The sequence below is a fragment of the Bufo bufo genome, chromosome 9, assembly GCF_905171765.1.
Source record: "Bufo bufo chromosome 9, aBufBuf1.1, whole genome shotgun sequence".
NCBI classification, from domain to species: domain Eukaryota; kingdom Metazoa; phylum Chordata; class Amphibia; order Anura; family Bufonidae; genus Bufo; species Bufo bufo.
Window position 1 is genome coordinate 109,970,274 of NC_053397.1, and position 13,577 is coordinate 109,983,850.

Here is a 13,577-nt window from a genome sequence, read left to right on the forward strand (position 1 = left end):
AATGCATATATCTTGCAGGAATTTATCGAAAAATGTCCAGCTACATGATGTACTGTTGAGACAGTCTAGTAATAATTCTAAACTTTGAAATCTGAAAACAATTATCATAGGTTTATAAAACCACCTCCTCATTCAGTGGCTCACATTTATTATTCAGTCTACACAGGATATTGAAGGAAATTGAGCAAGTTAAAAAGTCACATTTTAAATTGTTCCTAATTTGCCACATTTGTCTTCTCACTCCAAAAACAGATGAGGAAAAGGGTGCATTCAAGTGGGAAATTTGAAATTCTTTTCATCAAAAGCAAAGTTAAAAGGCTGCTCCAAATACACCTGATTTATTAAATGGTGACGGTGTTGTTTCATTAAACTTTGCATTTAACAGCACAAGTAAAAATCTAGCATTTTTGACAGTATCTCTGTTTAAGACGCTGAACAGCTTACACAGAACAGACCCTTTTCAGCCACTTCTGTACCTCTGCCTCCAGCCCTGATCATTCACTCGTAATTTAGTAGTAAACTCTGTCTATAAAGTTAGTGGCAAGATGGATTTTCAGCTTTATTTAGGAATAAGGTTACAGCTGCAGCCCATATAAATCTGTGAAGAGGGGAAAGAGAGAGAGAGAGGCACAGACACAAAGGGATGCTGCTGGCAATAGTACGTTTTCTGTCTCCCTCCAGTGCTGGATTCACAGCAAAACTGTTCAGTACTGCTGTATAATATCCTCCAACAAGATCTGCTGTCCCCTCAGTCTTCACTGAACTCAGGAAAACGGACTATTAGAAATTAATTAGTATGTGAGCCATGAGACTGAATGGTAACAAGCTGGCAGAATATATTTAATATTCAACTAGATATCTGGAAAATTCCATGGAGGCCATGATCTGACATGGACTAGAAATTCAGCAAATTGGACCCTTAATATTCCAGACATTCTGAATTGAAAGTATCTTTTAGTGCCAGTAGGCAGTGGATCCAGCAAGGGTTAACCAGTAGGCAGTGGATCCAGCAAGTTTCTAACTAAATATAGTGTCGCACAAATCTATAACTACTCATAGCAGACACATACCATATTTTTCACCCCATAAGACGCATTTTTCCGCCCGAATACTAATGAGAGCTTCCATTATGGAAGCGCTCATTAGTACCGGAGGACCAGGAAGCAGTGAAGGCTCTGTACTCACCGCTTCCTGGTCCTCGGCTGTTGGCTGTGCAGTGACTGCGCACAGCGTGAGGGCGCTCTGTGACAGCACAGCTGACAGCAGGAGGAAGATGATCGTGTGTGGTGAGGAGCAGGAGAGGTAAGTGTTTTTTATTTTATAAAACATGAGGCTGCTTCGGGGCTGATCTGATATGGTGGGTCTGCAATGGTGGTGATGAGAGGCATAAGGCTGATAATGGGGGCTAATAAGATGCATAAGGACTGATATAGGGGCTAATGAGAGGGATAAGGGATGATAATGGGGGCTGATGAGAGACATAAGGCTCATAAGAGGCATAAGGACTGATATGGGGGCTAATGAGAGGCATAAGGCTGATAATGGGGGCTGATAAGAGGCATAAGGAGGAAAAAATAAACGAACCAGCACCTCCACAATAAGTGAATATAAGAACGCAGGTGCACGCTACCTTGGCTAAAACACACTTGGATTCGTAGAACTACAGGTAACAGCACTCTGCTAGTCAATTGCACAAAGATATAAGCAAACACTGAAAGAATAAATGCTTGGGGGTCATACTTACTGCAAATGCAGCTAGAAGCTTTTTGCGAATATAATTGATCAAAAATATTTCGGGCCCATCTACCGGTCGTCAAGGTCGCTTCTAATCAGATGGGTCCTACTCTGACATGCCTCTCCTGGGCTTACAGCCTACAATCTGGGCAAAGTAGTACCAAGCTGCATCCTACACATGCCTCTCCCAGGTTGTGAGCCTGCAGTATGGGCTGGGTAGAATACAGCTGTACAAGCTATCTAATTAAAAGCACATGGTAAATGGGCTGGTGGTGCACGGTTCAATCTCACCACCAGGGGGAGCCACTCCCCTAGTGGCAGTGACAATGGGGAAAAAATAAACGAACCAGCACCTCCACAATAAGTGAATATAAGAACGCAGGTGCACGCTACCTTGGCTAAAACACACTTGGATTCGTAGAACTACAGGTAACAGCACTCTGCTAGTCAATTGCACAAAGATATAAGCAAACACTGAAAGAATAAATGCTTGGGGGTCATACTTACTGCAAATGCAGCTAGAAGCTTTTTGCGAATATAATTGATCAAAAATATTTCGGGCCCATCTACCAGTCGTCAAGGTCGCTTCTAATCAGATGGGTCCTACTCTGACATGCCTCTCCTGGGCTTACAGCCTACAATCTGGGCAAAGTAGTACCAAGCTGCATCCTACACATGCCTCTCCCAGGTTGTGAGCCTGCAGTATGGGCTGGGTAGAATACAGCTGTACAAGCTATCTAATTAAAAGCACATGGTAAATGGGCTGGTGGTGCACGGTTCAATCTCACCACCAGGGGGAGCCCCTTGACGACCGGTAGATGGGCCCGAAATATTTTTGATCAATTATATTCGCAAAAAGCTTCTAGCTGCATTTGCAGTAAGTATGACCCCCAAGCATTTATTCTTTCAGTGTTTGCTTATATCTTTGTGCAATTGACTAGCAGAGTGCTGTTACCTGTAGTTCTACGAATCCAAGAGGCATAAGGACTGATATGGGGGCTAATGAGAGGGATAGTGGCTTTTGAGAGGCATGGAGGCTGATATCTGAGGTCTGATTGGGGGTCATTTACATTGGGGTCTGAGCTGACGTCTGATTGGGGGTATGATCTGAGGTCTTATTGGGCTCTTATTAACATTGGGCGTCTGATTGGGGCTGTCAGCTGAGGTCTGACTAACTTTGGGGGTCTTATTGGTGGTCTGACCTGAAGTGTAATGAGAAAATATTTTTTCTCGTCTATTGTTCTCCTCTAAAAAAGGGCGAAAAATACGGTATTTCATTTTCTGTCTGGTGTGGGCCTCTTCGTAAATTTGATGCATTTCAATTTATGACTTTCATATAAAAGGGGTATTCCCACCTTGGACATTGGTGGCATATTCCTAGAATATGCCACCAATCTTTTATACTGTAGGTGCGGGTCCCACCTCAGGGACCTGCACCTATACTTAGAACGAAGCTCACAAAGTGCCGGAGGGAGCTCTGCACATGCGCGGCTGCCCTCTATTCATTTCTATGGGACTGCTGAAAATACAGCTCAGGTATTTTTGGAAGTCCTATTGAAATGAATGTGAGGCACATGACTCAAACGTAGCCACCACTCTGTTCACTTCTATGGGGCTTACGGAAATAGCCAAATCAGTGCTGTCTACTTTCCCCAATCCCATAGAAATTAATGGAGGGCACTTTGCGGGCTCCATTCTATGTACAGGTGCAGGTCCTAGCAGTGAGACCCGCACCTATAAGACATTGGCGATATTCCTCCAATGTCCAAGATGGGAATACCCCTTTAAGTACCAGTCTTTAATCTTCCCTTTAGTATGTGTGTGTGTATAAACAAGCATTGTGGTATTGTGCAGAAAAAGGGAAATCAAATAAGTCAGTGCCTTCAGTAAAAGTAAAAGGGAAATATGAATAAAATAAAAAAGTAAATGGTGAAAGAAGGCAACTGTAATATCTTGCTTCAACAGTACAAATGCAGTTCTCTCATTCACATACGGATGAAGCTAATGAATTGGGCACTTTCCTTCCAAGTTCACTTACCGTATTTTTCGCCCTACAACCGCACTTCTTTCCCCCCAAAAGTGGGAGGAAAATGGCAGTGCGTCTTATAGGGCGAAGGCTGCCATTTTTACACTGATACACCGCCGACTGCAAGCTGCACAGCGCGACCGGCATGTGTATCAGCGAGGAGGGGCTGGGGGCCGGCCTTTCGTTTTGTAATGGCAATGGGGCCCGGTGCAGTCACTGTATTCTATTGCACCGGGCCCCGCTCACTGTACTAATGGTATCTACTGTAACTGCAGGCATGCAATGGTTAACTATAGATATGTTCGATCCAGCGCTGAGCAGCCTGTACTTACGATCATAGCAGGCTGGAGGCAGGAGGCTGGGCGGGCACTGGCAGCATAACTTCCTACGTCACATGCCTGTTCCGCCCACTTTATGAATGAAGCAGGCGGCGCAGGCACGTGACGTAGGAAGTTATGCTGCCAGTGCCCGCCCGCCCTGCCTCCAGCCTCCAGCCTGCTATGATCGTAAGTACAGGCTGCTCAGCGCTGGATCGAACATATCTATAGTTAACCATTGCATGCCTGTCATTACAGTAGATACCATTAGTACAGTGAGCGGGGCCCGGTGCAATGGAATACAATGACTGCACTGGGCCCCGCTGCCATTTAAAAACTAGTGTAGATGCCAGACCCCACCCCCTGTATTGAGGGTCATTCACAGTGGCTGACACTGTTATGGGGGGGTCTGTGGATGTCAAAAAGCATAAGATGATATTTATCTGCCATCCACAGACGCCACCATAACAGTGATAGAAGACAGTTGCAGAGCAGCACAAATGGACCTCCTGACCAATCTGGAATGCACCAGCCGCGATAGGAACACCGATCCACAGCAGTCCCATAAGCAATGGTAGAAAGTAAAGAGGTTTACAGCAGCATGTCCGGTGTGACTATTTATGGGGGAAACAAGAGTGCACACACAAAAAGATACGGATGTTTCATCTGAAGTTGATTCGCTCATCCCTAATTATATCCTCATATGTTAGGGAACTTTTCTCCTTCATCTGGTTTCCATAGCATCAGTTTTTGCAAGGAAATGTGTGACCGTTTGCCTGACCAGATGAATTTGGTAAAAGCAGCGTTAAGGGTTAACCACATCTGCATGTTTAATCAATAGGGGGATGGCTTGAAGTGGGTATAACAAAACTCATAATTTTAACCAAGTGACCTCAACCCATAAAGGAAAAGGGAGTGCCACCTTCTGTCCCTGTCTTCTGTATAAGTGGTGGATAGTTTAACCCCTTAGGGACACATGACGTACCGGTACGGCATGTTTCCCGAGTCCTTAAGGACACATGACGTACTGCTACGTCATGTGTTTTTCCGATCACCAAATCATTGAGCAGGCACATCGGCTAAAGTATTCGAATGCATTGTAAAGGAATATACCCCAAAAGTGGGACAAAAAAGAAAGTGAAAAAAAAAGTTGAAAAAATAAAGTTTTCCCCCCAAAAAATTAAAAGTTTCAAGTAAAAATAAACAAAAACTTCATTTTCCCCAAATAAAGTTAAAAAAATTGTAAAAAATAGGAAAAAAAAAAAGTATACATATTAGGTATCGCCGCGTCCGTATCGACCGTCCCTATGAGCATATCACATGGCCTAACCCCTCAGATGAACACCATAAAAAATAAAAACTGTGCTAAATAAACCATTTTTTGTCACCTTACATCACAAAAAGTACAACAGCAAGCGATCAAAAAGGCAATTGCCCACCAAAAAAGTACCAATCTAACCGTCACCTCATCCCGCAAAAAATGAGCCCCTACCTGAGACAATCGCCCAAAAAATAAAAAAAACTATGGCTCTCAGAATATGGAGACACTAAAACACGATTTTTTTTTTGTTTTAAAAATGATATTATTGTGTAAAACTTACATAAATAAAAAAAAGTATACATATTAGGTATCGCCGTGTCCGTATCGACCGGCTCTATAAAAATATCACATGACCTAACCCCTCAGATGAACACCGTAAAAAATGTAAAATAAAAACTATGCTAAATAAACCATTTTTTGTCACCTTACATCACAAAAAGTGTAATAGCAAGTGATCAAAAAGTCAGACGCACCCCAAAATAGTGCCAATAAAACCATCATCTCATCCTGCAAAAATCATACCCTACCCAAGGTAATCTCCCAAAAACTGAAAAAATTATGGCTCTCAGACTATGGAAACACTAAAACATGAATTTTAATTTGGAGTTTCTACTCTAGGGTTGCATCAGGGGGGCTTCAAATGGGACATGGTGTCAAAAAAAACAGTCCAGCAAAACCTGCCTTCCAAAAACCGTATGGCATTCCTTTCCTTCTGCGCCCTGCCGTGTGCCCGTACAGCGGTTTACGACCACATATGGAGTGTTTCTGTAAACTACAGAATCATGGCCATAAATATTGAGTTTGGTTTGGCTGTTAACCCTTGCTTTGTAACCAGAAAAAAATTATTAAAATGGAAAATCCTGCCAAAAAAGTGAAATTTTGAAATTGTATCTCTATTTTCCATAAATTCTTGTGGAACACCTAAAGGGTTAACAACATTTGTAAAATAAGTTTTGAATACCTTGAGGGGTGTAGTTTCTTAGATCCGGTTACTTTTATAGAGTTTCTACTCTAGGGGTGCATGAGGGGGGCTTCAAATGGGATATGGTGTCAAAAAAACCAGTCCAGCAAAACCTGCCTTCCAAAAACCGTATGGCATTCCTTTCCTTCTGCGCCCTGCTGTGTGCCCGTATAGAGGTTTACGACAACACATGGGGTGTTTCTGTAAACTACAGAATCAGGGCCATAAATATTGAGTTTGGTTTGGCTGTTAACCCTTGCTTTGTAACTGGAAAAAAATTATTAAAATTGAAAATCTGCCAAAAAAGTGAAATTTTGAAATTGTATCTCTATTTTCCATTAATTCTTGTGGAACACCTAAAGGGTTAACAAAGTTTGTAAAATCAGTTTTGAATACCTTGAGGGGTGTAGTTTATAGAATGGGGTCATTTTTGGGTGGTTTCTATTATGTAAGCCTCACAAAGTGACTTCAGACCTGAACTGGTCACTAAAAATTGAGTTTTTGAAAATTTCTGAAAAATTTCAAGATTTGCTTCTAAACTTCTAAGCCTTGTAACATTCCCAAAAATATCATTCCCAACATTATTCAAACATGAAGTAGACATACGGAAAATGTAAAGTAATAACTATTTTTGGAGGTATTACTATGTATTATAGAAGTAGAGAAATTGAAACATGGAAATCTGCAATTTTTTTACAAATTTTTGGTGAATTTGGTATTTTTTTACAAAAAAAATAAAAATTTTTTACTTAATTTTACCAGTGTCATGAAGTACAATATGTGACGAAAAAAAAATCTCAGAATGGCCTGGATAAGTCAAAGTGTTTTAAAGTTATCAGCACTTAAAGTGACACTGGTCAGATTTGCAAAAAAAATGGCCTAGTCTTTAACCCCTTAAGGACTCAGCCCTATTTCACCTTAAGGACTTGGCCATTTTTTGCAAATCTGACCAGTGTCACTTTAAGTGGTGATAACTTTAAAACGCTTTGACTTATCCAGGCCATTCTGAGATTTTTTTTTCGTCACATATTGTACTTCAAGACACTGGTAAAATGAAGTCAAATTTTTTTTAATTTTTTTGCATAAAAAATACCTAATTTACCAAAAATTTGGAAAAATTTGCAAATTTTAAAGTTTCAGTTTCTCTACTTCTGTAATACATAGTAATACCCCAAAAAATTGTGATGACTTTACATTCCCCATATGTCTACTTCATGTTTGAATTATTTTGGGAATGATATTTTATTTTTTGGGGATGTTACAAGGCTTAAAAGTTTAGAAGCAAATCTTGAAATTTTTCTGAAATTTACAAAAACCCAATTTTTAGGGACCACTACAGCTCTGAAGTCACTTTGCGAGGCTTACATAATAGAAACCACCCAAAAATGACCCAATTCTATAAACTACACCCCTCAAGGTATTCAAAACTGATTTTACAAACTTCGTTAACCCTTTAGGTGTTGCACAAGAGTTATTGGCAAATGGGGATGAAATTTGAGAATTTCTTTTTTTTGCCTAATATTCCATTTGAACCCATTTTTTCCACTAACAAAGCAAGGGTTAACAGCCAAACAAGACTGTATCTTTATTGCCCTGACTCTGCCGTTTACAGAAACACCCCATATGTGGCCGTAAACTACTGTACGGCCACACAGCCGGGCGTAGAGTGAAAGGTGCGCCGTTTGGTTTTTGGAAGGCAGATTTTGCTGGACTGGTTTATTTACACCATGTCCCATTTGAAGCCCCCCTGATGCACCCCTAGAGTAGAAACTCCATAAAAGTGACCCCATCTAAGAAACTACACCCCTCAAGGTATTCAAAACTGATTTTACAAACTTTGTTAACCCTTTAGGTGTTGCACAAGATTTAATGGAAAATAGAGATACAATTTCAAAATTTCACTTTTTTGGCAGATTTTCCATTTTAATATTTTTTTTCCAGTTACAAAGCAAGGGTTAACAGCCAAACAAAACTCATTATTTATGGCCCTGATTCTGTAGTTTATAGAAACACCCCATATGTGGTCGTAAACTGCTGTACGGGCACACGGCAGGGCGCAGAAGGAAAGGAATGCCATACGGTTTTTGGAAGGCAGATTTTGCTGGACTGGTTTTTTTGACACCATGTCCCATTTGAAGCCCCCCTGATGCACCCCTAGAGTAGAAACTCCAAAAAAGTGACCCCATTTTAGAAACTACGGGATAGGGTGGCAGTTTTGTTGGTACTAGTTTAGTGTACATATGATTTTTGGTTGCTCTATATTACACTTTTTGTGCAGCAAGGTAACAAGAAATAGCTTTTTTGGCACCGTTTTTTTTTTTTTGTTATTTACAACATTCATCTGAAAGGTTAGATCATATGGTAATTTTATAGAGCAGGTTGTCACGGACGCGGCAATACCTAATAATTTCTTTTTATTTATGTAAGTTTTACACAATGATTTCATTTTTAAAACAAAAAAAGTTTGTGTCTCCATAGCCTAAGAGCCATAGTTTTTTCAGTTTTTGGGCGATTATCTGAAGTAGGGTCTCATTTTTGTGGGATGAGATGACTGTTTGGTTGGCACTATTTTGGGGTGCATATGACTTTTTGATCGCTTGCTATTACACTTTTCCAGGACGTCCTCCATGACAGCACCCATGGAGGATGTCCTTACTGGTTTCTGTTGGGACAGGAAGAGAGAGACAGTTTAAAGGGCCCCTCCCCACCCCCTTGCTCCAGTGTTCTTCCTGTCCCAACAGGGATAGGAGGAGTTAGGCAGCTCTCTCCTAGTAAGTTAGGTAGGGAACGGGGGCGAGTCTGGTCGGGGGGTTCCTACCTCTCCTCTTCAGACTCCGGCAGGCCCCCGAACCAGCACCACTCTGGGAAGCGGTCCCCTGGTTAAGTCCCCGATTCTCTCTCTGGCCGGCCGCATGAATCGGGGACGCTGTTGCCGCTTCTCCCCATCGGAGCTCTGGGCTCGGCTTCGGCTCCTGCCTCCTCTGACGTCAGTTCCTGGCCGCGCTCACGTGACCGGAAGCCGGAAGTAATTACGACGCGATGCGGAAGTAACAAGCAGCATGCTGGAGACACGCCGATCCGGTGGTCTCGCATGTCCTGGGGGTTGACTCTTCCCCGGAATGAGTCCCCCTGGGAAAGAGCAAGTGAAGGCGGAGTCAGGCGGCGACGGGCGGACCGGTAAGTCACCTGAATCTTATTTAAGACGCCAGATGGCAGCCTGCTAGGTTGCATCATGGAGGTCCAGGGGTCCAGCAAGCTTGAAACTTGTTCAGACTCCCCCGTCCAGGCCCCTGTAAGTAGTCACTTGCATACTTTGTACAGGGATAGGTCTTTGGCTCAGCAGTTCCCTAATGGCCTTATCCTCCCTTTTCTCTTAGACTTCTAAGGAACCAGGGCACAGGCCTCATGGGGATCCCAAAAAGAAAGGCAGGAAATGCCCGACCTGCCAAACAAAGCTGCTAGAGTCCTATAAGAAGCAGCTATGCCCAGAATGTATCTCCAAAATTATGAGGGACGAACGGGCATCCCTGCTTTCAGATCTAAGGGATATTGTAAGAGAGGAGGTGCAGGCGGCAACCTCTAGCCAAACACCCCCTCCTCCTCCCCCCCCCCTCCTCCAAAAAAGCCAGGATCCAGTCAGGTTCTGACTTAGAGGAAGAAGGGTTATGTGTCTCAGACAATGACGACATAGAGTCCCTCCATCAGAATGAGCAGAGGAGATACTTATTTTCGTCTGAGGACTTAGATTCCCTGCTTACCGCCATTAGACAGACCATGGCTATTGAGGAGGAGGAACAGACTCGTTCGGTGGAGGACGAAATGTTTGGGGGTCTTAAAGTCAGGAGAAAGAAGGTCTTCCCAGTAAATGAAAATCTTAAAGATCTCATCACAGAGGAATGGGCTGACAGCGAAAGGAAGCTCTTTATTCCCAGGGATTTTAAAAATCGTCTGCGGTTTGACCCAAAGGACACTAACCTCTGGGACGAGGTTCCCAAAGTAGATATCCAGGTGGCCAAGGTCGTGAAAAAAACCTCAATACCCTTTGAGGATTCGTCACAGCTAAGGGACCCCATGGATAGGAAGCTAGACGGCCTGTTGAAAAAATCCTGGGAGTCAGGGGCAACCGCAATTAATACCAACATTGCAGCTACTTCGGTTTCCAGAGCCTTAATCTTATCGATTAATCAACTGGAGAGTCACCTTAGGGCAAGAACATCCAGGGAAGAAATCCTAGAGTCTCTCCCGCTTCTAAAGATGGCCTCTAGTTTCCTGGCGGATGCCTCAGCGGAGACCATTAGATTCGCAGCCAAATCCCAGTCTCAGACTAACGCCGCTAGACGGGTCCTCTGGCTCAAGTCCTGGTCTGGGGACGTAGCGTCAAAGAACAGACTCTGCTCCATTCCGTTCTCTGGCTCGTTTATGTTCGGCCCAGTTCTGGACTCTATTCTCCAGAATGCGGCAGATAACAAGAAGGGGTTCCCTGAGGAGAAACCTAAAAAAAAACAGCCCTTTCGGAGACCCTCGGGCCAAAATCAGGCCAGGGCCTATAGAGGGAAAGGAAAATCGGGCCGCTGGAGCTACCCCAAGAGTAGAGGTAGGGGTTTCCTCTTCAACCCCAACACCAATACAGGGAAACCATGACGCCAGACCAGTGGGAGGGAGACTTTGTCACTTTTGGGAAAGATGGAAGAGAGTTACCTGCAATCAATGGATCCTGGACTCCATCAGGGACGGCTTCAGGATAGATTTCAGAACTCCTCCTCCCCAGGTGTTCCAGGTGACCTATTTCGAATCTCCTCTCCTCCAACAGCAACTAAGGTCACATATTCAAGACCTCCTGTCTCTGGGAGCTATCACCCAGGTTCCTCCTCCCCAGCAGTTCACAGGCCATTACTCAAGACTTTTCTTTGTGAAGAAGCCAGACGGGTCGATGAGGACAATCATCAACTTGAAGTTTCTGAACAGGTGGGTGACGTACTACAGGTTCAAGATGGAGTCAATAAAATCCTCCACTCCTCTGATCCCTCCAGGTGCTCACCTTTGCACATTGGACCTCAAGGATGCATACTACCACATCCCCATACATCCCCAACACCAACAGTACTTAAGGTTTGCGGTCAGGTACGGAAAGGAGACCTCTCACTACCAGTTCCAGTGCCTGCCGTTCGGTATCTCATCTGCCCCCCGCCTATTCACAAAGGTAGTATCCGAAATGATGGCCTTCCTTCGCCAGAATACAATTACAATCGTGCCCTACCTGGACGACTTCTTGCTGATAGCAGACTCGGTTCAAAAATTGCTGGGGGACATCCGTCAAACCTTAGCCCTATTCAAGGACTTGGGGTGGATCGTGAACTACCCAAAATCCGACTTGATACCGGACACAAGAAAGGAATTCCTAGGCACTCTCCTGGATACAAGAATACAACACTCTTTTCTTCCAGAGAGAAAACAGACCAATCTGAAACAAAAGATAGAGTTGTTCAAAAAGAGGAAAACACACTCAATCAGGGAAGCCATGCAGATTCTGGGACTGATGACCTCCTGCATCTCAATAGTACCCTGGGCCCAATTCCACTCCAGGACCCTCCAGAATGCAGTTTTGACAGCTTGGAACAGAGATCACCGTTCTCTGAACTCCAGGATGAAAATATCGGGAAAAGTGATAAAATCCCTGTCCTGGTGGACAGAACCAGGGAATCTGGAGAAAGGAGTCCCGTGGAATTTGACTCCAGCCATAACCGTCACCACGGACGCAAGTCTGAATGGCTGGGGGGGCACGTGGACCAGCATCTCTTCCAGGGTTCCTGGCTCCTTCAAGACAAGATAAGATCCTCAAACTACCGGGAACTGAAGGCAGTGCTGAAGACTCTGAGAGCAGCCAAACATCTCCTCAAGGATCAGCATGTCAGGATCCTATCCGACAACATTACTACGGTATGTTATCTAAAAAGACAGGGCGGTACCAGATGCCCGCTCCTTCAGGATCTTGCAGATCAAATCTTCATATGGGCAGAAAAGGAAGTTCGGTCCATTTCAGCAACCCATCTAAAGGGGTCTCAGAACTCGAGAGCCGACTTCCTAAGCCGTCACAGGATCGACGCGGGAGAATGGAATCTGAACAAACAGGTTTTCAGACAGGTCTGCCAGCTATGGGGTTATCCAGAAATAGACCTCTTCGCATCCAGGGGGAATTCTCAACTGGACTGTTTTTACTCACTAAACCCCAGCGAAAACCCAGTGGCAGTAGACGCCTTAGCCCAGAATTGGGACATGAAACTGGCCTACGCCTTTCCTCCCTTTCCCCTAATCCCGGCAGTCCTAAAGAAGATGAGGACCAGTACCACCACTCTGATCCTGGTCGCACCAGACTGGCCCAAGAGAGCTTGGTATCCCATCTTGAGGGAGATGTCGATCAAAGACCCGTACCCCCTTCCAGACAGGAAAGATCTGTTAACGCAGGGACCTCTGGAGCATCCCAATCTCAACAAGCTGAGACTGACTGCTTGGATCCTGAGAGGCAAACCCTGAGGAAAAAGGGTCTCTCCGATCAGGTAATATCAACACTGCAGCAATGTCGTAAACCTGTGACTTCAGCCATATATCTCAAAATATGGAAGAAATTCTCATCTTGACTAGTTCAGAATCATCCAGAGTCTAGTAATCCATCCATAGGCAATATACTAGATTTTCTTCAGAAAGGGTTCGATATAGGTCTAAAACCAAGTACCCTCAAGGTACAGATCTCAGCCTTAAGTTGCTGCTTAGATATACCATTAGCAGAACATAGGTGGGTCAAGAGATTTGTCAGAGCAGTCTCCAGAATACGACCCACCCTGAGACAAACAGTTCCTGAGTGGGATCTAAATATAGTTCTAAATGGCCTATGTGATGCTCCCTTCGAACCTGTTGAGGATATTCCCATCAAACTTCTATCCCTCAAGGCGGTGTTTTTAATAGCTATCACTACTGCTCGTAGGATAGGCGAAATTCAGGCCCTGTCAGTTAGGGACCCCTTTTTGAAAGTCCTAGACGATAGGATAGTTCTTAGGCTGGATCATTCCTTTCTTCCCAAGGTTGTCTCAACGTTCCACAGAGAACAGGAGATAATTCTCCCTTCGTTTTGTACCTCCCCAAAAACATACAGGAGGAGCGGTTCCACTGTCTTGATGTGAGAAGAACGGTCCTCGCCTACATCAAGCGGACAAAATCCTGGAG

General features: G+C 44.0%; 1 protein-coding gene across 5 annotated transcripts in view; it reads left to right on the top strand.

The window, feature by feature from the left end:
* Positions 1-13,577, top strand: part of PLA2G4A (phospholipase A2 group IVA) — a 331,217-nt gene that overhangs the window by 141,909 nt on the left and 175,731 nt on the right. The window lies entirely within an intron of this gene.